This window comes from Trichosurus vulpecula, chromosome 4 (assembly GCF_011100635.1).
Source record: "Trichosurus vulpecula isolate mTriVul1 chromosome 4, mTriVul1.pri, whole genome shotgun sequence".
NCBI classification, from domain to species: domain Eukaryota; kingdom Metazoa; phylum Chordata; class Mammalia; order Diprotodontia; family Phalangeridae; genus Trichosurus; species Trichosurus vulpecula.
Genome location: NC_050576.1, coordinates 337,321,561 through 337,343,739, shown reverse-complemented (window position 1 = coordinate 337,343,739; position 22,179 = coordinate 337,321,561). Strand labels below are relative to the sequence as shown.

The following is a 22,179-nucleotide window of genomic DNA, read 5'->3' as shown; positions in this document are numbered from 1 at the left end:
AGTGAGAGAAGTAGAAGAAAAACTTGGGAAAAGAAATGAGAGTGATGCAAGAAAACCACGAAAAATGAGTAAACAGTTTGCTAAAGGAGACCCAAAAAATACTGAAGAAGATAACACCTTGAAAATAGACAAACCCAAATGGCAAGAGGTCCAAAAAGCCAACAAAGAGAAGAATGCCTTAAAAAGCAGAATTGGCCAAGTGGAAAAGGAAGTCCAAAAGCTTGATGAAGAAAATAATTTCTCAAAAATTAGAATGAAGCAAATGAAAGCTAATGACTTTATGAGAAATCAAGAAATTACAAAATAGAACTAAAAGAATGAAATAATAGAAGACAGTGTGAAATATCTCATTGGAAAAACCGCTGACCTGGAAAATAGAACCAGGAGGGATCATTTAAAATCTTTGATGTCATCTCCCGCTCTCTACTCCTTTCTCCCAGTCCCTGTGAAAGAGATGACCTTTCTCCTTACCAAAACCAACCTCTCTCCATGTACATTTGATCTCATTCCCTCTTGCCTTCCCCAACACCCTCAATCATCCCTTTCTTTCTTAAATCTACTATACCTCCCTCTCTATTGGTTCCTTCCCTAATGCCTTCAAACTTTCCTTTTGTACGTTTTAAACTGGATATTCTAAAGGTATCTTAAAATTAACATGTCTAAAACTAAACTCATTATCCTTTCCCCTAAATACTTCTTTCTTCCTAACTTTCCTGTTTCTGTGCAAGGCACCACCATTCTTCCAGTGTCTTGGGTTCATAATGTTGGCCTTACTGATCCTCCATCTCGTACCACATATCCAGTCAATTGCTGTATTTCTGTTTCAACCTTCGTAACTTTACCCACATAATACTTCTCTCTACTCATAGCTACCACCCTTACTCACATCCCCACCACCTCTTAATCAGATGATACAGGCAGCCTCCTGAGTTGTCTTGCTACTTCAAGTCCCTTACCATTTCAGCCCTTCCTATAGAGTAGTGTCAAAGTAATTTGTAGACCTGATCACTACTTCCTTACCTAAACAGCTCCAGTTGCTTACTATTGCCTCTAGACAATGGACTCCTCTGTTTAACTTTTAAATTCCTATACAACCTGGCCAGAATCTCAGCCTCAGTGGATATCACTCTACTTCCTTTACTCTCTAATCCAGCCTAACTGGCTTCTTTTTTCTTCAAAGGACACTCTATCCATTCCCTTATCATTATTATATATTATTCATTCTACCTTATCGAATCCCTCCCTTTCTTTAAGATGCAGTTTGGGCAATATCTTATGCATAAAACCTTTCCTGATCCTCCACCTGCTAATGCCCTGCCTCCCAAACTGTTGTACTTAACTATGTTGTGTTTGTATATACACATATTTATTATATATGTATTATATTGCATAATATATATTATAATTATATATGTATGTATTCACTCTATATTTATGCTGTGCATATTTTTCAATATACTTGTTTTCTTCACCGTTTAAAACTTCTTTCTGAGTAGGAATGATTTTATACCTTGTGTTGTTTCCTTAGCACCTAGCACATAGTAGGTGCTTAATAATATTCGTTGATTGAGTGAAGAATGTATATTAGCTATTAAAAATCTTTTTTTCTCCTAGGCTTGTGGGCCAAACTATAAGAAGTTAGTATTTTTCTTCATTCCCTTTTCTAGATATTTTGGGAAGTAGCCTTTTTAATTTTTTATTTGAGTAATTCCACTCAGCTACCCTGTAGGAAGATCACCGATAGAGGGATAATGGGAGAAGGAGAGAAAGAGAGAGGGGAAGGAGGAACAGAGAGAGAGAGAGAGAGAGAGAGAGAGAGAGAGAGAGAGAGAGAGAGAGAGAGAGAGAGAGAGAGAGAGAAGTCCTTTCTTAAGAGCCAACAGGTAACAGGTAGTTGCTGACATAAGTAGGAGCCACAACATCCAGGTGATGGGAAAGAGGAGTCAAGTGGTAATAAGCCACAGTGAGCCTTACTGGGAGTAGGAGAGAGGAACCTGCTTGTGAGGTACGAGGAGAGAGCATTCCTCTAGCCTAGAGTTTGTCAATCTTGGGTTCATGAACTCCTAAGGGGTCAATGGACATGTTGCAGGGGGTCTGTGAATTTGAATGGGAAAAAAATGCATCTTTATTTCAACATAATTGGTTTCCATTGTAATCCTAAATGACTAAACTACCAAAGGGGACTACGACTATAGAAATTATTTTTATATATATATGAAACCTTTACAAAATAAGGTGAAGAACCTCTGCACCTAGCTCCGGAGAGATTCCTAATGTGTGTAAGGCTCATTAATAACAAAGGCAGATTTGTCTAAGTATGTGATGTTTTTAAAGCTATAAACATATCTGACCTGTTTTCCTTACACATTTTTTGGGAGTTAGTTTCCTAGAAAGGTAGTGAGAACAATTTGCTGGGGGATGAGAATGCCAGAACCATGGAAGACAATGAACAAGCTAGTGACAAAACGACTATTTAGGGGATGACTTTCAGGGAGACCTGAGGAGACTTTTATGAACCAATGCAGAGTGAAATGAGCGGGACTGGAGAGCAATTTATGTTGAAGCACCAACATTGTAAAAATGAATAACTTTGAAAGACTCAAGATCTTTGATAAGAGGAATGACCAACCATGATTACAGAGCAGTGATGACGAAGAATATTACTCACTTCTAGTCAGAGAAGCGATGGACCAAATATGCAGGATGAGACATACATTTTTGGACACGGCCAGTGTAGGATACATATTTATTACAAAATTTTAGTTTTTATTTTTATTTTTTCCGTGTTGATAGAGTTCAGACAGAGCACAAATAAGTGCTTATTGATTGAAAAAATTAAATAATAAAGTTTGTTTTTAAATAAAGGAAAGGGGCAGGAAGGGCAGTAGAAATGAACTTCAGGAAGGAAGAGGTATAGGAAGAAAGGTTATGAAGGACAAGTGGAGTGACTGAATAGGTCTAACCTTTCGGAAAGGAGAGTTGTGGAGGATAATGATAGGAAGCCCTGTGACACATGGGAATAGCGATAAAAATTATAGGAGAGAGCAGCATTGTTGAGACCTAAAGACTTCCGAAGACAGCACTATTGGGAAGGACCTAACACTAGCCACACCCTACTGGAGCAGTCTTCACATTTGAAAGTTGTGTTCTTAGTCAACCTCCTCATTTCACTCTTTGTCAGTAGTTTTTGGAATCTTCCTATGGCATCTTGTTAACTCCATCCACGATTTAGTTAAACTTCAGTGCATCTTTTTGGGACCTTCAAAGGAGGCAGTTCTTATCCCCATTGTTACCCGATTCTTGCCAAAACCCACTTGGCAACCGAAAGAGGAGGAGCCATTTCCTAGGTAGGAACATTCCCACCTCAGGTTTCACTTCCTGTCTTCTTCAAGTAAGGTTGTAGGCTGTGTAAACTTAAGTAAGATTGAAGATGGTAAGGGACAGAGGCATTTATATATAAAAGAGAAGGTCTCTCGTATGCAAAGGAAACTTTTCATACTTAAGTTTTGGAGGGTGGAGTACTTAAGAAGAAGCCCCTGGGATCTTGAACCTGCCTCAAGGCCCAGACTGCTTTGTTCCCAGACACTTATTTGCATAGACCCAACTAGAATCTGGGAAGTGTGGCTTAGTTTATCATCTTTTGTAAAGGTTTGGTACCTTACTGTGGGCCACCATTTCAGAAGAAGGGAGGATTTGCCGAGCAGATGGTAGCCTATCTCCATCCTACTGCTGACAAACCTCAGTAGTAAGGCTTTGAGGGAATCAGAGATAGGGTCTTCTGCTAATCCTAGGTCCTTCCATTCTTACATCTTCAACTGCCTTTCTGACTGGATGTCCTGTAGAGATCTTAAGCTCAACATTTCCAAAATGAAACTCATTATCTTTCCCCCTAAGCCCTCCATCCCTTCCTAACTTCCCTGTTACTGTAGAGGGCAACAGCATCATCCCATTCCCTCAGGCTTGCATGTTGCTCATCCTGTTCTCTTTTTTTACTTTTACTGATGACCCCCCCTTCCCTCCTCCCATATCCAATCTGTTTCCTATACCTGTGGTTTTCACCTTCGCAATATCTCTGGATATGCCCACCTACGTCTCTCCTCTGACACTGCCACCACTCTAGTGCAGGCACTCATCACTTCATGCCTGGATCATTGCAATATCCTGGTGGTTAGTCTGCCTGCCTTAAGCCTCTCCCCACTCCAGTCCATCCTCTATTTCAAAGTGATTTTCCTAAAGTTCAGGTTGGACCATGTCAGCCCTTCTCCCCCCAACTCTTAATAAACTCCATTGGCTCCTTATCACCTCCAAGATCAAATGCAGAATCCTCTATTTGGCATTCAAATCCCTTCCTAACCTGCTCCCTTCTCCCTACCTCCTTTTCCGGTCTTATTACACATTATTCCCTTTGATCCAGTGACACTGGCATCCTCGTAGTTCAACGAACAAGACATTTCATCTCTTGGCTCCTGGCATTTTCTCTGACTGTCCTTCATGCCTGAAAAGCTCTCTCCTCATCTCGCCTCCCAGCCTTTGTGGTTTCATTGAAGTCCCAACAAAAATTCAGTCTTCTATTGGAAGCCTCTTCCATCTCCTTTTAATTCTAGTGCCTTCCGTCTTTTAATCATTTCCTATGATTCCTTTATATAGCTTGTTTGTATAGATTTTTTTTTGCTTCTTGTCTCCCCTGCTAGAGTGCGAGCTGCTTGAGGGCAGGGACTGTCTTTTGCCTCTTTGTACCGCCATTATTTGGCACACTCCCTGGCATGTAGTAGGTGCTTAATAAATGTTTATTGATTGCTTATGGTACACCCTGACAGAAGGTGGGGAACGACTGCGGCCTGGAAATGAAGAGTAAACCTAGGAAGTCACACCACATCCTGGCTCAAGCAATGGGAGGACTCTTCTGAGAAAGTAAAGACATAAAGGCCCTTCTCTTCTAGAGTTGTGGATTACCTTCCTTAGCCATGGATGGTCCCTACCCTTGTGCTCCTCCGGATCAGTGTGCTTTAAAACTGTTCCCATTCTTTCTCTCTTCCCCCTCCCCCAACCCCACCTACTCTCAGTGTATTTATGGGAGTCTGCATCTCAGGTTTGGGGGGAAATGCCTTGTAACTATTATTCTTTCTACACCATCAGAATAAAAAACTGAGTCTCCTGGCTGATCATTGGGAGGAGACATGATGCTAAGCTACAGTGTTAGGAGGCTAATCATCCCGAGAGTTACTTCTGGAACTCTGAGAGTAGTAGCATTCACCCTTCTGGGGATCTATCTAACTTGTTAGTCACCGTGAGAATTGCCAGTTTATTTCTTGCTGCATGCCACAGTGAGCCCAGAGGGCATACTTCACTTTTGTGTGTGCATCCTCCCATTCATATGCTCCTTTTTTGTCTATTTCGACTTTCTTTTTTTTTCCACCTTTTGGTGGGAGGCATTTCCTTACCGAGGAAATAATACCGATTTTTAGAGCAAGAAGATTTAGGTTCTGACTTTGCTACTTAAGATGTATATAATCTGGAGCAGTCTTCTAGATCTCAGTTTCTTCAGCTGTAAAATGAGAAGGTTGAATGAGGTGACCTCAGAGGACCCTTCTGTCTCTAAATCCATGGTTGTAGGGGTTACTGTAGTAAATACCTGAGAATATTTCCATCAAGAAGTATCTAGTTGAAAAAATAATCATTTGTCTGAATTTTTTTTACTTAAAAGTTACTTTTTATTATACTAAATTCAGTAATACTTTTTTTTAGACATTTGTAGTTTTTTCCAGGAACTGTTTTGTTATGATCATGTCATTTGTTTATAAACATAACACATAGAAAAAGATTCTGTACTTTGTATAATACCACCCCCTCCAAAAAAAACCGGGGCAACTAGGTGGCGCAGTAGATAGAGCATTGGCTCAGTTCAAGTGTGGCCTCAGGCACTCCACATCTACCAGCTGTGTGGCCTTGGGCAAGTCATTGAACCCTGAAAAGGAAAAAACTCCAGGCAACTTTCCTAATTTTAGCCTATATTCTATTAGACTGCCAAACTTTAATTTCATTCAGGTTTTTCTTGAAAGTTAAAATATACAAATAACTTACGCCTTCACAAAAGTATGAAACTGTAATTTATCAAGAGAAAATGCAGTTAATCATTCTTGTTACTTTTGTTGAAGAAAACATTACAACATAGAGATTCAAGATTCCAAATAAATATCAGTGATTAAGATTATGCAAACGTGTACTGTTTATATACTTAACTTTTGGTCCCAGCAACCACTTCATTTCATCTGTAGGTAGAACCAGGTTTATATACATGATCTAAGTTTTCTATCCTTTTGATACTATTACCAGACTACTCTCAATACTTGATGCTATCAGATAAATACCTAAAACAAAGTTTTATGGACAAAAAAATCTTTTCTTCAGTACTGTGAATAATTTCTAGCTTTACAGCAACAATCCTTATATTTATAAATAAAAATCTACAGATATACTATAGATTTTATTTCCTATTGTGAGCCATTTTTTTTTTATTTTGAGATCTGTCAACCAAATCATTAGTATGACATTTGCCTAATTTATAGTTCAACTAAGGAGACTATATTAGACTAGGCGAAGTACAGCCTGCCAATGAATTTTTAAAAGCAAAAATAATTGTCAGGCCATTTCATCTCATGTTCTTTATAAATACAGTATTTTTCAAAAGTATAAGTTATTTTGTTTGGATCATCTGCATCAGTGACAACAAAAGATGTCCTATTGTCTTTCTAACTAGAAAGGAGGTTAATTTGTGGAGGTCTAGAGAGCCCAAACCAGACATAGTAGACTTGATTGGCTCTTAATTACAATGGATACATTTCTGAAGATACTTCATTATGACATCACATATTTAAGAAGTTTTCTGTATTCAGTCAGAAGATGTTTCTTTACAAGAAATTGAACATTTCTTTAGAATGTACTTGATTGAATGGGTGAATTTGGTTCATGAGATGGATTTATTGCAAATTTTGCATGTAAATCAGACATCACTAAAGAAGTTCTTTATTCTATCTTTTTGTCTTATATCATAAATAATAAATCTCATATGGCCTGCAGTAACAAAAGCAGAGACAAAACACTTGCTGAATTTGTCCGTAGTTTTCAGGTACATATTGTTAGACAGCCACATATTCTCAGCTACTAGGTCAAGGGCTGCATGAGATATGAACTGGCTCAGATGACAGTGATCATCCTTATATTCCTCTTTTCCAGCTGGTAAAAATTTCATTTCAAAAACTGGATTATCATGATTGCTTACAGTTACAAAGTAGAAGCTTCCTGATAATGTCTCCAGTGTCTTGTGGGCAGGATTTGGCATCTGCACCCAAAACACTGGCCACCCTTGTCCTCTGACCAGCAGGCTCCAACCTGTTTGAATTCTTTAATTAAAATCTCTTGATAATAATCAACAAGCATTTGTTAAATGTCATGTATGTCCTGGGGACTAGTCTAGGCCCTGGGGATAAAAAAAGCAAAAACAATCCCTAGTCTCAATGATAGGTCATTTTGCATAATAGAGCAGATTTTCAACTTCTTGGAAGAGGTAGTCCATACATGAAAGAGAGGTACAATTGGGGATGTTATGAAATTCTGCTGATAAATAAAATTCTGCTTGCTGTCCATTAAATCTTATCAGCTAAGAAGAAGAATTAAGTCTTTGTCAACTGCCTGCTTAACATGGGAGAATCTGTCAACCTGTTTTGAAAAAGGAGCATTTCATTCTGAAAATTTACTGCACTAATGCCAATAAAGCGCGTCAGTTGCAGGCACAGGGATATTTTAAATAACATCTGAAAAATCTATTTAATTGTCTTTGATAATTTTTCTGTAAGAGAAGTTGTGTTAAAAATATTAATTAGCACTTCATATTTTAATTGATAGAATGCTGAGCCTGAAATCAGGAAGACTCATTTTCCTGAGTTCAAGTCTGGCCTCAGACACTTAGAGCTGTGTGATCCTGGGTAAGTCACTTCACTCTGTTTGCCTCAGCTTTCTCATCTGTCAAATGAGCTGGAGAAGGAAGCGGCAAACCGTTCTAGTATTTTTTCCAAGAAAACCTCAAATGGAGTCATAAAAAAATCAGACACAACTGAAATCAACAAGTTTTTATTTTAATACATGGAGAGTGTGTTTCTATAAATATGCTATAATTCAGTTAGCTATAAACGAAGTTGGAGAATCATTAATTTATGCAATGTATCCTTTAAAACAATCAAGATGAAAGAAATTCAGTAATGTTTAGATCATTGCAGCCTATGTTGAAAGTTTTTTGAAAGACGTACCTCTTACCTTAGTTCTCTGGGGCTTGACCTATCACAATAACCCAACTTTTGGTGCTGTATTCCTGAGCCAGATTCTGTATTTTACATTTCTGCGTGCCAAATTCGATCTTATTTTCTCTGAAAAATCAGGCACTATAACATGCTATTACCATATTTGTAATGTAGGGAAGTTTCTTGCTTTGGCTGTTTCTAAGAAGTCCCTCTGAATGTTTCTTCAAAGAAGTGCTTACCATTCTAAACATTCCAACTTAAACACTTTACATATTAAAAACCAGAAGCAATTGCACACGGGACTAGGGCTAAGGAAAGAGGTTGGGGTGATGTAATATTGCATATAGCAACACAATGGGAAACCAGTTCTCCATATTTTTTATTTTGTACAATGTGTTCTTTTTTTTTCTTTAACTGTGGATTATAGGGCTGTATTTCATTTTTCTTCCTCCTGCAAGTTTAGAATTAGATCATTATATTTTACAATGCTTTGGGCTAGCCAATAGTCTTGGAACAGTAAATGTACTCTTACCTGTTTTGTCTTAGGTAGCCAAATTGTTTCTTGGTATTGCTATTCTCAGAATTATTTTTTTTTATCCTTAAAACCCTCATCTATGCATGGGCCTTGTGTTTATTATCTTCAATTATCAACATCATAATAAAATGTTTATTGTTCTCAGGAGGACAACGCTATCCTAGGTTCTACAGGTAAGTCTTAAGGGGACTTACATAACAGACAGTTACATTTAGTCAGTTCCTAAAAATGACACATGGGATTACCTCAGCTGCGGTTTCTTTGTCATGTGAATCTGGACAAGCCCACGTGAGGCCTTCCACTTGCTTGTGGCATGGGTGAGTGAAAAAACCCAAATATTATTAGTAGCTGAGGTTCAGTGCTGAATGATGATTGGTGAAAAGATGAATGGAATTTTACTCTGGAGTTCATTTTTTAAAAAGAAAAGATTGAACAATTACTGCTCTTACTAAAAAAAAAAACTATATATATATTTATGTGTGTGTGTATATATATATACATATATAAAATATATATGTGTATATATATATACGTGTATGTATATATATATATATATATATATGTTATTTGTGATAAGAGGCACATTATTTTCCAATTCACATAGGTCAAGCTCCAATATTAATAAAGTAACAAAAATAGAAACCATTTTACTTCTCTAAAAAAACTTGCTGGAAAGGATTCACAATGATAAGGCCTTTTAAAGCATGGAATATGTATATATATATATATACATATATATATATATATACACACACACACACATACACACACACACACATATATACATATATGTGTGTGTGTGTGTGTGTGTGTGTGTGTGTGTGTGTAGCAATTATCTCTCAGGGCAGCTCAAAAAACAGTTATGCCTTCTAGTTTTTTACCCTTTGCTTTTGTCTAGATCTTTACATAGGCCAGGTGGATTTCCTGACAGTGGATCTCAATGCCTCTTTTTTACTTTGACTGATAAGGAAAGGAATGCTATTTCTATTGAAAATTGTGTTTTATATTTGTACTTTCCTGCTTTGTTTTCCTTATGTTTGGCATAGTTATTTTTAATCTGTTCTTTACCAGTCAGGCTCTTGGATTAATAACATTGCCACAACTGGCACTGTATTGTTTAAGGTAGGAAATAAGTAACTTACAGAGGGAAAAGCTAAAAATGGCATTGGGCAGGTTCATATCATATTTTACTCCGTTGCAGATGTACTAAGCTTTTTTTGCCTCCCAAAGGGAAATGTGCTAAGAAGTCACTTAAGTAAAGGGACAGGCGGTAATGTGGATATTATTTATTAGAGTTTATATTTGTAAGCGTTGGATGTGAGCCGGTAAAAAATTGCCCAACGTACCCAGGAAATGCCCAGGGGAACTAGTTACTGCACACGTGTGACTGAATGGATAATTTCCTTGAAAATCTTGTTTGCCATTATTTTCCTTCCTAGAGCAAACTTGTAAAATCTTGACATCTAATCCAAGTTGCCACATATACGGAAGCTCAAATAAGATTTGAAGTGTTTGACCTTGAAAGTGAGAATGGCTCTCTGGATAAGATGCTTTAACTTTTTATAGGCAATATATAATATATAATTTGTGTATATAATATGATATATAATATATAATTTGTTTCTCAAAAGTCCCATCTCCAGAAAGTTTATAAATATATATTATATACATATATAAATACATATACATACTTCTGTGATGTACGTAACAAATTATAACATGTAACAATTTACTGCAACCACTTTCATGTCTGCAGGAAATCAGGAAAACATAAAAGCTTGGGTTGAAATTGGTTTCTTAAAAATGTCATGGTGAAATTCTAAGTATTTTTTGAATGTCCCCTGTGCATATGTCACTGTATGTCCAAGTCATACGGCCATTATAAAGTGCTTTGCGGATTGTAAAGTGTTATATAAATGTGAATTATTATCATCGTATTTGTTGAGACTTTGTCTCAGGCAGCTAAGTTGTGCAGCGGCTAGAGCTCTGAGCCTGACTTCAAATGTGGCCTCAGATGCTAGCCGTGTGATCCTGGTCTCTTAACCTCTGTTTGCCACAATGTCCTCAAGTACAAAATGGGGATAAGAATAGTGTACAATAAGCATTTATAAAGTGCCTTTTATGTGTCAGGCATTGTGCCAAGCGCTGGAGAGACAAGAAGAGGTAAAGAACACTTCATGCCCTCAAGGAGCTTGCAATCCAATGGAGGAGACAACAAGCAAACATATATGTACAAACGATCTAGATACAGGATAAATAGGAAATAATTAACAAAGGGAAGGCATTAGAATTTAAGGGATTGGGAAAAGCTTCCGGTAGAAGATGGGGTTTTAGTTGGAACTTGAAGCCAGGGAAGCTCGGTAGGTTGAGAAGAGGGAGAACATTCCATGTATGGGAGACAGCCAGAGAAAATGCCAGTAGCTGAGAGGGTGTCTTGTTCCTGGAACAACAAGGAGGCCAGTGTCACTGGATTGAAGAGTACATGTAAGGTATAAGAAGATTGGAAAGATGGAGTGGGGATAGAGTTGATTATGAAGAACTTGAATGCCAAACAGGATTTTGTTTTTGATCCTGGAGGTGATAGGGAGCCACTTGGAGTTTATTGAGTAAGGAGGTGACATGATTATAACTACATTTTAGGAAAATCACTTTGCCAGCTGAATGGGAGATGGATTGGAGTGGGGAGAGACTTGAGGCAGATAAACCCAACCAGCACACTGCTACAATAGTCTAAGCTTAAGATGATGAGGATCTGAACTAGAATAGTGGCAGAGCTAACACAAGTAGGGAAGGAGAGGAAGAGAGATATTACGAAGGTGAAATCAACAGGCTTAACAATAGATTGGATATTAGGGGGAATAGAGGGAGGTGATAGTGAGAAGTCCAGGGTACCAAGGTTGGGAGCCTGGGGACCTGTCCGGATGGTATTGCCCTTAACAGTAATCGGGAGTTTTGGAGGGAGGGAAAGATAATGAATTTTATTTTGGAAATATTGAGTTTACGACATCCACTGTACATCCAGATCAATATATCTGAAAGGCAGTTGGAGATGTGATTCTGGAAATCAGCAGAGAGGTCAGGGAAAGATAGGTAGATTTGAGCATCATCAACATAGGGAAGCTGATTAAATCCATAGGAGTTGATGAGATCAATATTGGTAAAATGCTTAGCAAAGTGCCTAGCACATAGTAGGATTTAAATGAATACTTGTTCTTTTTCCCCAGGAGCTTAAAATCTAATGAAAATAATTTATAATTGGGATTCGCTGGTAAAGTTCCCTTCCTCCTTCCTTTGTGAAAAGGGAAAATCACATTCATATCTCCTGTCTCATAGAGCTGTTGTGAGGAAAGGGTTCCTTAGGGTCATAAATTTAGAGGTGAAAGTAACCATAATGGTTATGTAGTCTTCCTTTTCTATAGAGAAAAAGATGTATATATGTAGTCTTCCTTTACTATAGAGAAACTGAGGCCCTTAGAGACTGAATGACTTGTCCTAGGTCACAGGCAGTAAGTGCTAGGACTAGCACGCAAAATGAGGTCCTCTGATACCAAATCCTGTTCCATTCTTACTGACCACAAGGTTTATAACTTGGGGAGGTGGTGTGGTACAGTATATACAGTATATAAATCTTAGTCATCACTGTTATTGTTGTTACTATCCTAAATCCGCCCTGAGTTCAGATACCATTTAGTCACCAAGTAATTATTAATTCTCAAGTGTCTCTCCTAATTTGGCCTGCTCTGTTGAGTTGCTTTGCCGCTTCTGGCTGCTACATCTCAGGGGTAGGAGACAGTCTATCCCTCTGGTAAGTAAACTGAAGGAGACAGAACACATTTCTCAACTGCTTTCTTTTTAAAAAAAATAATAGAGCATAAAATCGTGTGGTGTTTTCTCCAAAGGAAGAGTGGAACTTGATGTAATGGAAAGAAGACTCAATAGTGGCCAGAGGACCTGGGCTTGAATCCTAGATCCCCTGTGTGATCTAGAGCAGTGGAGGGTGTCCGGGCTTCAGTTCCTTCTTATGTAAAATGATGGAGCAAATTTTCTTTCTGATCTAAAGTCATAATCCTGTGACTAGGAGAACCTACTCATTTATGCTTTGCTCTTGACCTACTGCAGCTAGGTGGCTTGGTGTACAGAGTACTGGTCCTGGAGGCAGGAGGACTCATCTCCCTGAGTTCAGATATGGCCTCAGACACTTACTAGCTGTGTGACCCTGGGCAAGTCACTTAGTCCTGTTTGCCTCAGTTTCCTCATCTGTAAAATGAGCTGGAGAAGGAAATGGCAAACCACCCCAGTATCTTTGCCAAGAAAATCCCAAGTGGGGTCACCAAGAGTCAGACGTGACTGAACAACATCTTGACCCAACCTTGCCCTAATGGTACTCTGGGTATATGGTTCCTGTAAATTGGTTTCTGAATGTAATCCCTTCTAGTGTTCCATTGTACATTGTTTGACTGGCATTTCTGGGTCTAGTAATGTGGTCCAATTTGATATTGTCACAAATATAGGTAAGTAAACAAATATCGAACAAATTCGTATTTTTCTGTATATATGTAATCACTGCCAAATGTTCAATGAATAAGTATGTTTAAAATATATGAAGGCCTTTTTGGTCAGGTATATAAATTTTTTTGAATCTTTAGTGTGCTACATACTTAATCACTAAATTACTATGTCTCTGTGGCCTAAACTTAATCTGTGTTGAAATTAATCTTTTGGGCCCTCCATGCCCTGCCCAGCCATAGTCCTTGCTCAGTTATGGCCTAGACCGTACCTAGTGGCTAGGCCATTTTTGGCAGTGGAACCAGTATTTATTATTTAAAACGCCACTTTCTATAACCAGGTGACTCCCTATAACAATAGGCGTCTGATTGTCTTTGGTAATGAAGTTTTGGATCTGTCATTTCATGGGCCTCAGGACCCACATTTCATTGTAGTTTTCCTATGCTGAAGAAGAGGTGACATCAAGATTCTAAAATGGGCAACAAATGAAAGGAAGAGGCTTCTCCGAAAGAAATGCTCAAGTGTAAAGAAACTCTAAAATATAATTTAAAACATTATTTATTCAACATTATTTTCTTGGTGGGGGGAAAGAGCAGTAGCTAAGGTCAGTCCTTAATTCATTACTTCAAAAGAACTGTTTCATCAGCGTGCACATGGTATAGTCTCATGAATTACCCTGCCTCTTTCCCCCTTTCCCAGGTATCACTTGGTGGCTAGACTACATGTGATGAGCCTTTCTGGCTTTAGCTAGTCCAGTCTGTAGTGTCCAGATGCATTCTCTGACACCAGGCCATTCTTGAAGCCTTTCCAGCTTGGTAAGACCTGCCAGAGCTTGCGTTCTGCTGGCACTGCCTTCAAGAACCCAGGGTCACCTCTATACCGTGATGAAGCCCTGGAGTAGCACTTTAGTGACGGGGATACGATGACAAAGTGAAATTGTGGGAGAAGGAAATGAGGCAGAAGAGCTGCTGGCTCCAAGGCCAAAAAGAAGGCTACAAATTAGAAGCCTTGCAGAAATAAATTACTCTAATTAAAGCTTCTCCATCTGGCATCATGTAGGCCCAAGTCTCAACTCCAATTTTTATCCCTCCCTTAGCTTCTATTCTTCCTGATCTGACCTCTGCCCTACTAGATATATGAATGGTAAAAGCAGAAAATTTGATTGGATAGCTAGTCCCTAGCACAGTACCTGGAACATAGTGGGTACTTAATAAATGCTTATTGTTTGTTTGGGAAGCCTTCATTTTGATTTCTAAAAGGGAAAAGACATATGAATATGAAAAGTATTGCAAGTATTTGTGAATTTTTAGTTTTAAGCTATAGAAGCTTAAAACCGTGCTAAGACTTTTGGGATAACCTGTATATAAATGAGTAAGATGGATTTATTCTGTTCTATCCTTTTTTTTTGAGAGATTGTGATTTCTTACTTATTCATATTAGACTATAGAATATGGGCTCATCTATAATTGCTTTTTTGAAAAAAGGTGTTAGATATAAATTAAGACGGATTTTTATGCATGAAAAGATTTAGAGTTTTGAGGAAAATGGAAAATGTGATGTTCTATTTCATCACTGAAATATACTTTTCTTTTGAAATGATGACAAGCATAAGTGATGGCCATGAGAATCCCAGACTCTAAGAGCTGGAAGGCACCTCAGAGGCGCCTCTGTCCAGTCCATACCTGACCAAGGACAAGCGAACTTCAGGCCTGGGACTTTCTTCCTCATCTCTGACTCTTGGCAGTCCTGGCTTCCTTCAAGTCTCAGCTAAAGTCCCATATGCTGCAAAAAGCCCTTTTCCCAGGTCTCCTAAAATTTTCGTGACTTCCTTTTAAGATTATTCCCAATTTTCAATCTATGCCTCTTTTATTTGTGCCCAGTTTTTATGTTGTCTCTCTTATTATATTATGTGACCTCTTTGAGAGCAAAAATAGTATATAATACTATATAATAATATGATACTAAACTTTGAGAGCAAAAACTGCCTTTGCCTTTTTTTGTACCCCCAACATTCAGTAGTCTAGCCCCTGACACATAGTAGGTGCTTAATAAATTATTGTTGACGTGACTCTACTTGAAAACCTTCAGTAAGGGGGAAGACTTAAGTGAGGGGAAATCTATTAGGGGAAGAGGATGTAGCACCTACTATGTGCCAGGAGCAGCTGGGTGGTGCAGCGGCTAGAGCACTGGGCCTAGAGTCAGGAAGACTTATCTTCCTGAGTTCAAATTTGATCTGACACTAACTAGCTATGAGACCTTGGGCAATTCATTTATCCCTGTTTGCCACAGTTTCTTTGTCTGTAAAGTGAGATGGAGAAGGAAATGGCAAATTACTCTGGTATCTTTGATAAGAAAACCCCCAACGGTGTCATGGAGAGTCAGACGCAACTGAAGGGACTGAATAACAGCAAACTACGTGCCGGTGCTCTTTCCAGATATCTCATTTGATCTTCATAACGACCCTGAGACGTAGGTGCTGTTATCAGTCTCATTTTACAGTTTAGGAAACTGAAGCAAACGAGGTTAACAGGGTCACACAGCTAGGAAGTACCTGAGGTTGGGTTTGAACTCAGGTGTTCAGTGCCCTATCCACTGTGCTACCTAGCTGTCTAGGTAATCCATTACATCCCAAGGCAGCCCGTTGCCCTTGTTAGGAGGTTTTTCCTTGCATCAAGCCTAAATTTGCTTCTCTGCCAGGACCATCCTTTGCTTCTTGTTTCACTCCCTATCGTATCTAACCCTTTTCCCACTTGACAGCCCGTCAGTTACTGCAGGACAACTATCACCTTACCCTTACTCTTTCTCTTGATTTGGACATCCCTTGTTCTCCTGGTCTGAACGTCTGCTGTTTCATCAGCTGATCTGTATTCAGTTCTGTAATTCTGCCTCAAACCATCCTGTTCTCCATTTTCTGGACCCTTACTACCTTGTTTATCTTTCCTAAAAACTATGGTGCCCATAGTGGAACACAGTCTTACTGATGTGGCTTGGCCAGAGCAGAGCAAAGTGGAAGACTACTCCGGTATCCTAGATACTATACATTAAATTTTTTCCCTACTGTATCATACTCTTGATTTATAATGAGCTTGCATTCCAATAAAACATTCAGATCTTTTAGAAAGAATTTATTTCAGTAGTAAGTTTTATTAATACCCCTTGTTTTTAGATCACAGCCGTTTTTGGAAATAGCCCTTCCTCCTTGTCTCCTCTCCCAGTTGAACCTTTCTTTTAACCAGAACATTTAAGTAAAAACAATGCAGTGGCTGCATTTGACACGGCCTACAGCATTCTGCTTACGAATCTTTTTCACAAAAACTTTTATCTTGTCATTCCTCCTCTAAGCTGTATTTTTTAAGTTGATTTTTAGATCTTGATATAGAACTTTACATTTATCATAATTAAATTTCATTTTGTTCAACTCAGCCGATTATTTTAGCCCCACCCCCCACCCCCCAGTAAGATCTTTCTAGATTCCACTCCCCCATCCAATGTATTAGTAATTCATTCAACCTTTAGGTCATCTACAAATGTGATAGATGTCCTTTCTGTGTCGTCAAGTTATTGAGAACAATGTTCATCAGCACAGGGCCCGGTGATGTACTAGAGAGCCTGTGACATCCCTTTCAGTTGTAAATCTGCGCTCTTTTGATCCTATAACCCTGTGAAATATTCCCAGAACATTCCACCCCAAGTTGGGATTGTCCCGTTTCATGGGTTTGGGAGTTGGCTTGGTCTTTGCTTGGCTCTTTGGCTGTTCAAGTCATCCAACCAGTTCCAAATCCACCCAACGGTATTCTTCTCTGGTAACTGAAGAAGTTGGATCATGTTTGAAGATGCCACTTAAAATTATCATTGCTTACATTTGAGTTGAGAAGACAAAGCATAGATATTGAAAGATAAATAACAGGATGTTGTGAACACGAGACTTGGAGTCAGAAGACTCGGGTTTGTAGTTTCATGTGCAATCATCATTTTTATTGTACTGGGTCACGGAAATGCTTGTTTTGTTCTACGAATTGAAGATAAAATAAATTTTAAAAAAGACTTGGGTTTGAATTGCTGTGCTGACACCATAATTCTGTGACTGTTAAGAAGCCAAAACTTTACTGAGTCTTAGTTTCCTTTATGTAAAATGGGGAGAATAGTAGTTGTACTATCAAGTTTCTTTGAGCGGGGTACTTTGTAAACAAAATGGTTATTAATGTGAGTGATTAATATTATCAATAAAGGTCAGCGTATACTTATATGCAGAGGCGTGGTCTAGTTAACAAGAGCTATTGAGAGTTCTGAGAAGAGACTGATCACATGGGTGTTGTGGTCAGAGTAACAGTTTCTTCTCCTTTTTAAAAAATTTTACTTTACTTTTGGCAGCAGTTTTTCCCACCAAAATAAGGATAAAAAAATTTCAGAGTTTAGTTTGGGGAATAGAGAAGAATAAATAAATAATTAACCTTTCAGCTTCTTTGAGGCTTTCCATTTCCATTTAAATACTACATTCATTGGTAAGCTGTCTGAGTCTTTTTCAAGTTAATTTAAGTAGCTGCGTGTGTTAGATGGAAAATTCAGTGGGCAGACTTGTTTTTTTTTTTTCCGTAATGAATATGGCAATTACTACCTTAATCAAGTTAAGTATTATTTTCATTGGTTTCTTAGTGATTACATATTGCTTACAAATGTAATCATAACACTTTTAGAGCTAGGTGGCACAGTGTATAGGATAGTGCTGGGCCTGGAGTCAGGAAGACTCATCTTACAGAGCTCAGACACTCACTGTGGCAAGTTACTTACCTATGTTTGCCTCAGTTTCCTCATCTGTAAAATGAGCTGGAGCAGGAAATGGCAGACCTCTCCAGTATCTTTGCCATCCCAAATGGGAGCACAAAGAATCAGACGCGACTGAAATGACTGAACGACAACAAAAAATAGCTTTTATGAGGAAACCATTTGTAATTCACTTATCAGTGGAAGTGGGACTATAGAGAAAATATTATAATTAAAATTTACAGAGACACCTTTAGGTCATTATTTAGTATTAGCTGTTTCCAACAAGCTTTCTCCTACAGCTGCCAGAAAGTAACAAAATTAATCTGGGCTTTATCTTCTCTTTTCATCCTTGCACACCATCCGAGGACCTATGAAGCATTGCATCGGTAACTTTGCTCATACTTAATCTTGTAACACTGGTTGAGGACCTTATCACCTCCTCCTGTCTAGACTGTTGCAATAGCCTCCTGATTGGTTTCCCAGCTTCCAGCTTCTTCCCCTCTCTAATCTATCCTTCACATAGTTGCCAAAATAGTCTTCCTAAAACACTGATCTGACCATGGCACTCCCTTGCTCAAGAATCTGCGGTGGTTCCCTCTTGCCTCAAAGGTAAAATGGAAAGCATCATTTTGTCATTTAAAACCTTTTACGGTCGATTCCAGCCTTCCTTTCTAGATTATTTCATATTACTTCCTTTTATATTTTTTTTACTCTACCTTTTAGCCATTTCTTGCCTCTATGCCTTTGCATAAGGGTGAGAAATGTACTCCTAGAATATATTCCCTATTCACCTTCCCCCTTGGTCAAATCACTTAATTTTCTGAGCCTCAGTTTCCTCAAGTATAAAGTAATAGTAACTATCGCTAAGGGCAGTTATGAACATCTAACTAGGTAATATATTGCAAAGTGATTTAAAAACCTTAAGGCATTTTATAAATGTGAGTTATACTGAATAGTAGTAATAATATTTTCTCTTTTATTTTGACACAGTGAAGAAGGAAATGACTCTGCTACTCCTTTTTTATTCTTTTATATTAAATACTCATTTGAAAGTAACTTGTATAAGTGGATAAAAACAGCTGTCTTCTGTAATTAAATAAAATTGATCTGATATAAGCTCATCTCTGTAGATGTATTCAAAGCACCTTTGGGACAACTCTAGCAGTTGTCAAGACAACAGGGATCCTATTATTTTCTCACATGATTTTGATTTCTTTTCTTAGGTCCCTGTATTTTCAACATTTTTTTTTTGTTCCACACAACTTGGAGATTATGAGTATTTTGTAAAAAAAAAAAAAGGATCAATGTAATGTCAGGGTGATGGTGGGCAGTAATTCTGTCTGTGACAGTAGTAGGGTTCCAGTATAGTTTATTTGTTGATTCTTAAGGCTATCATGAAGCCTACATTCGTTGCAGTACAGGGATTTGTCACCTGTGTAGTTTATGAAGCTTAAATGAGTTTATGATTTATTCTTCTAGCCACCAGGTCACATATTGCTGGATATTTGGTAGGTTTTAGATGAATTCTGCCGCAGTGTATTGCAGTTTCTTTGGTTTCCTTGCTCAGTCTACACTGATCAACATAGCTCGGCTCCTTAAAGATAATGTGTCTATAATATTTGATGGTGATATACGGTCTTTAATTGCCATCACGAATCCTTCCATTTCTATAAACAAATCCAGATGACAGCCATTTATTTGTTGCTCGTTGACATATTGTTGGTTGAATTCACGTGGAAGTCTCTTTTGAAGGGTTTTTAAAATTTATACTCTTGAATATTAATAATAATGACGATAAGAATATTTAGCTTCCTTTAACTCAACTTTAGCTCCACTCATATTTCATCTCTTATGGGAAGTCCTTCCTGTACCTTCTAATTGTCAGTAGCTTCCCTTGTCCAGTTTTTGTGTCTACTTACCTGTCTAAGCTCCCACACCCCACCCCATCACGTTAGCTACTACTGGCTACAGAGAACAGATTATTTTTGTTTTGTCTTTGTATCCCCATTGTCCAGCACAGTGTCTTACACACAGGAGGCACTTAATAACAGCTTGTTGAATAAATGAATGAATATCCTCCCCTTTCTTCTCCTTTTTCCTTGTTGAATTCAGTACCTAGCTGTAAAGTGCAAATTAAATGCCACATCCTTAATCTCCTCAGTTGGTCTTGATTTTTTTTTTTCTTCCCTTGGCCCTTATGCAGCTTTTCATCCATCGGGTTGTGCTTCTCATTCACATCCTTTGATACTTAAGTACATCAGTAATCTTACCCCTCACAGTAGTTTGTAATTCATCCATGCTTTCTTATTCTGTATGTCTTGTTTTTGTTCTCATATAAATCCTCCACTGGGGTTTTTTCTGTGTTTCTTGATATTGTGTGAATACCAATGGAGCACACAGGATGTCTGAGAGAGAGAGAGAGAGAGAGAGAGAGAGAGAGAGAGAGAGAGAGAGAGAGAGAGAGAGAGAGAGAGAGAGAGAGAGAGAGAGAGAGAGAAGGTTCAGGGCAGAGCCTTGGGGAACACCCATAATTAGAGCACATCTTATGGATGTGCAGCAAAATAGACTGAGAATGAGTGCATTGGTAGGAAGGCAACCAGGAGAGAGTATTGTCTTGAATACCCAGAGACTATCCAGGAAGAGAAGCTATTTAGTAGTGTGAAATGCAGCAGATAGGTGGAGAAAGTTGAAGACTGAGAAAATAATCATATTTGGAACTTTAGCATATCTTTGGTTAACTTTGCAGAGAACAGTTTCAATTCAGTGATGAGATTAGAAGTCAGATCACAAACAGTTGAGGACTGAGTGAAAGGAGAGGAAGTAAATGAAGTATATAAATAGCTTTTTCTAGGAGTTTGGCTGAAAAAAGAAGTACTTATAGGATCATAACTTGAGGGGATAATAAGGATTAGTAAAAGTGTTTTTTTTTTGAAAATGGGGACAACCAAGTTGTATTTCAAGGTAGTAGGGATGGAGCCATTAGATAGGGATAGGTTGAAGATTAGAGGGGGCAGGATGGGATGACTGAGGTTGCAGTCTGATGGGGAAAGTTGGAGGGAATGGGCATATGTAGAGGGGTTGCCTTTAGCAAGGAAAAGGTTATCTCACTGTCAAAAACTTGGGGAAAAGAGCAGAGAGTAAGGGATGTTTACATACAAACAGTTGCCTTGCTAGTTTTAAGTTATAATTTTTATGTGTTCAAAAGAACTTTCCCTGTTTTATATATAGTCCTTCTTTATATCTCATCATGGCCCAGAAGTGACCCTTTGTAACAAAATTGTTGCTAACTTATATAGGGTGTCCCTAAAGTCTTAATTTATTAAAGCTTAAAACTGTACTAAGACTTTTAGAACATCCCAGAATAAATGTGAAAAAATGAAATTTTACCTAAAACAACACGTTAACCCATACAGAAGATGGGAGTAGTGTCTTTTGTACTATTTCTAAAGTTTTCATTGCACAGAAGTGCTACTGTGTTTCAATTGGACCATAAATATAAACAAGTTAGAAAGTTTGTGACTTTTCAGTAGTGTCCATCTTATTAAAACATAACAAGATCCAATAAGAATGAAAAGATTACAATTAATTTTTACATTTTTTAATAATTTAACTTAAAAGTATTTGTTTTCTTGTTTTACTCTAAATAATTTAAGTTGAAATGCAACCATCTGGGATCTGGAAAATCATCTAATTTTGTTACCATTTTGATATGTTTGATATTTCTGTTTAATCCTGAACTAAATTTCTAAAGCAACTTTCCTTTGGGAAGAAGAAAGAAGAGAATGCTGTCAGTGTTTCTCAAAACAAAGCTCTGACTACCTTCTCCCCCTCCCCCAACCTGTGATACTTATTCTCTAGTTATAAATGCAGTCTCTAACTATATGTGTGTCACTGATTCGAACACAAGCCAAAAATATGATTTATTTTGTTTACATCTTGTCTTTATGCACAGCACAGCACAGTAAAAACCCAGAAATACTGGTCTTGCTACTTGTGGATACTGACTATGTATTGTATGAATTGGCTACATTTCTGTAGCAGAAGACCCAGTGGCTTAAAATCTATGCTTTTTTAGGTAAC

At 38.0% G+C, this 22,179-nt stretch overlaps 1 protein-coding gene and 1 pseudogene across 1 annotated transcript in view; one reads left to right on the top strand and one right to left on the bottom strand.

Annotated features, from left to right (window-relative positions):
• TBC1D4 (TBC1 domain family member 4) overlaps positions 1-22,179 on the top strand; it is a 229,813-nt gene that overhangs the window by 10,901 nt on the left and 196,733 nt on the right.
• LOC118845973 lies at positions 6,856-7,339 on the bottom strand (annotated as a pseudogene).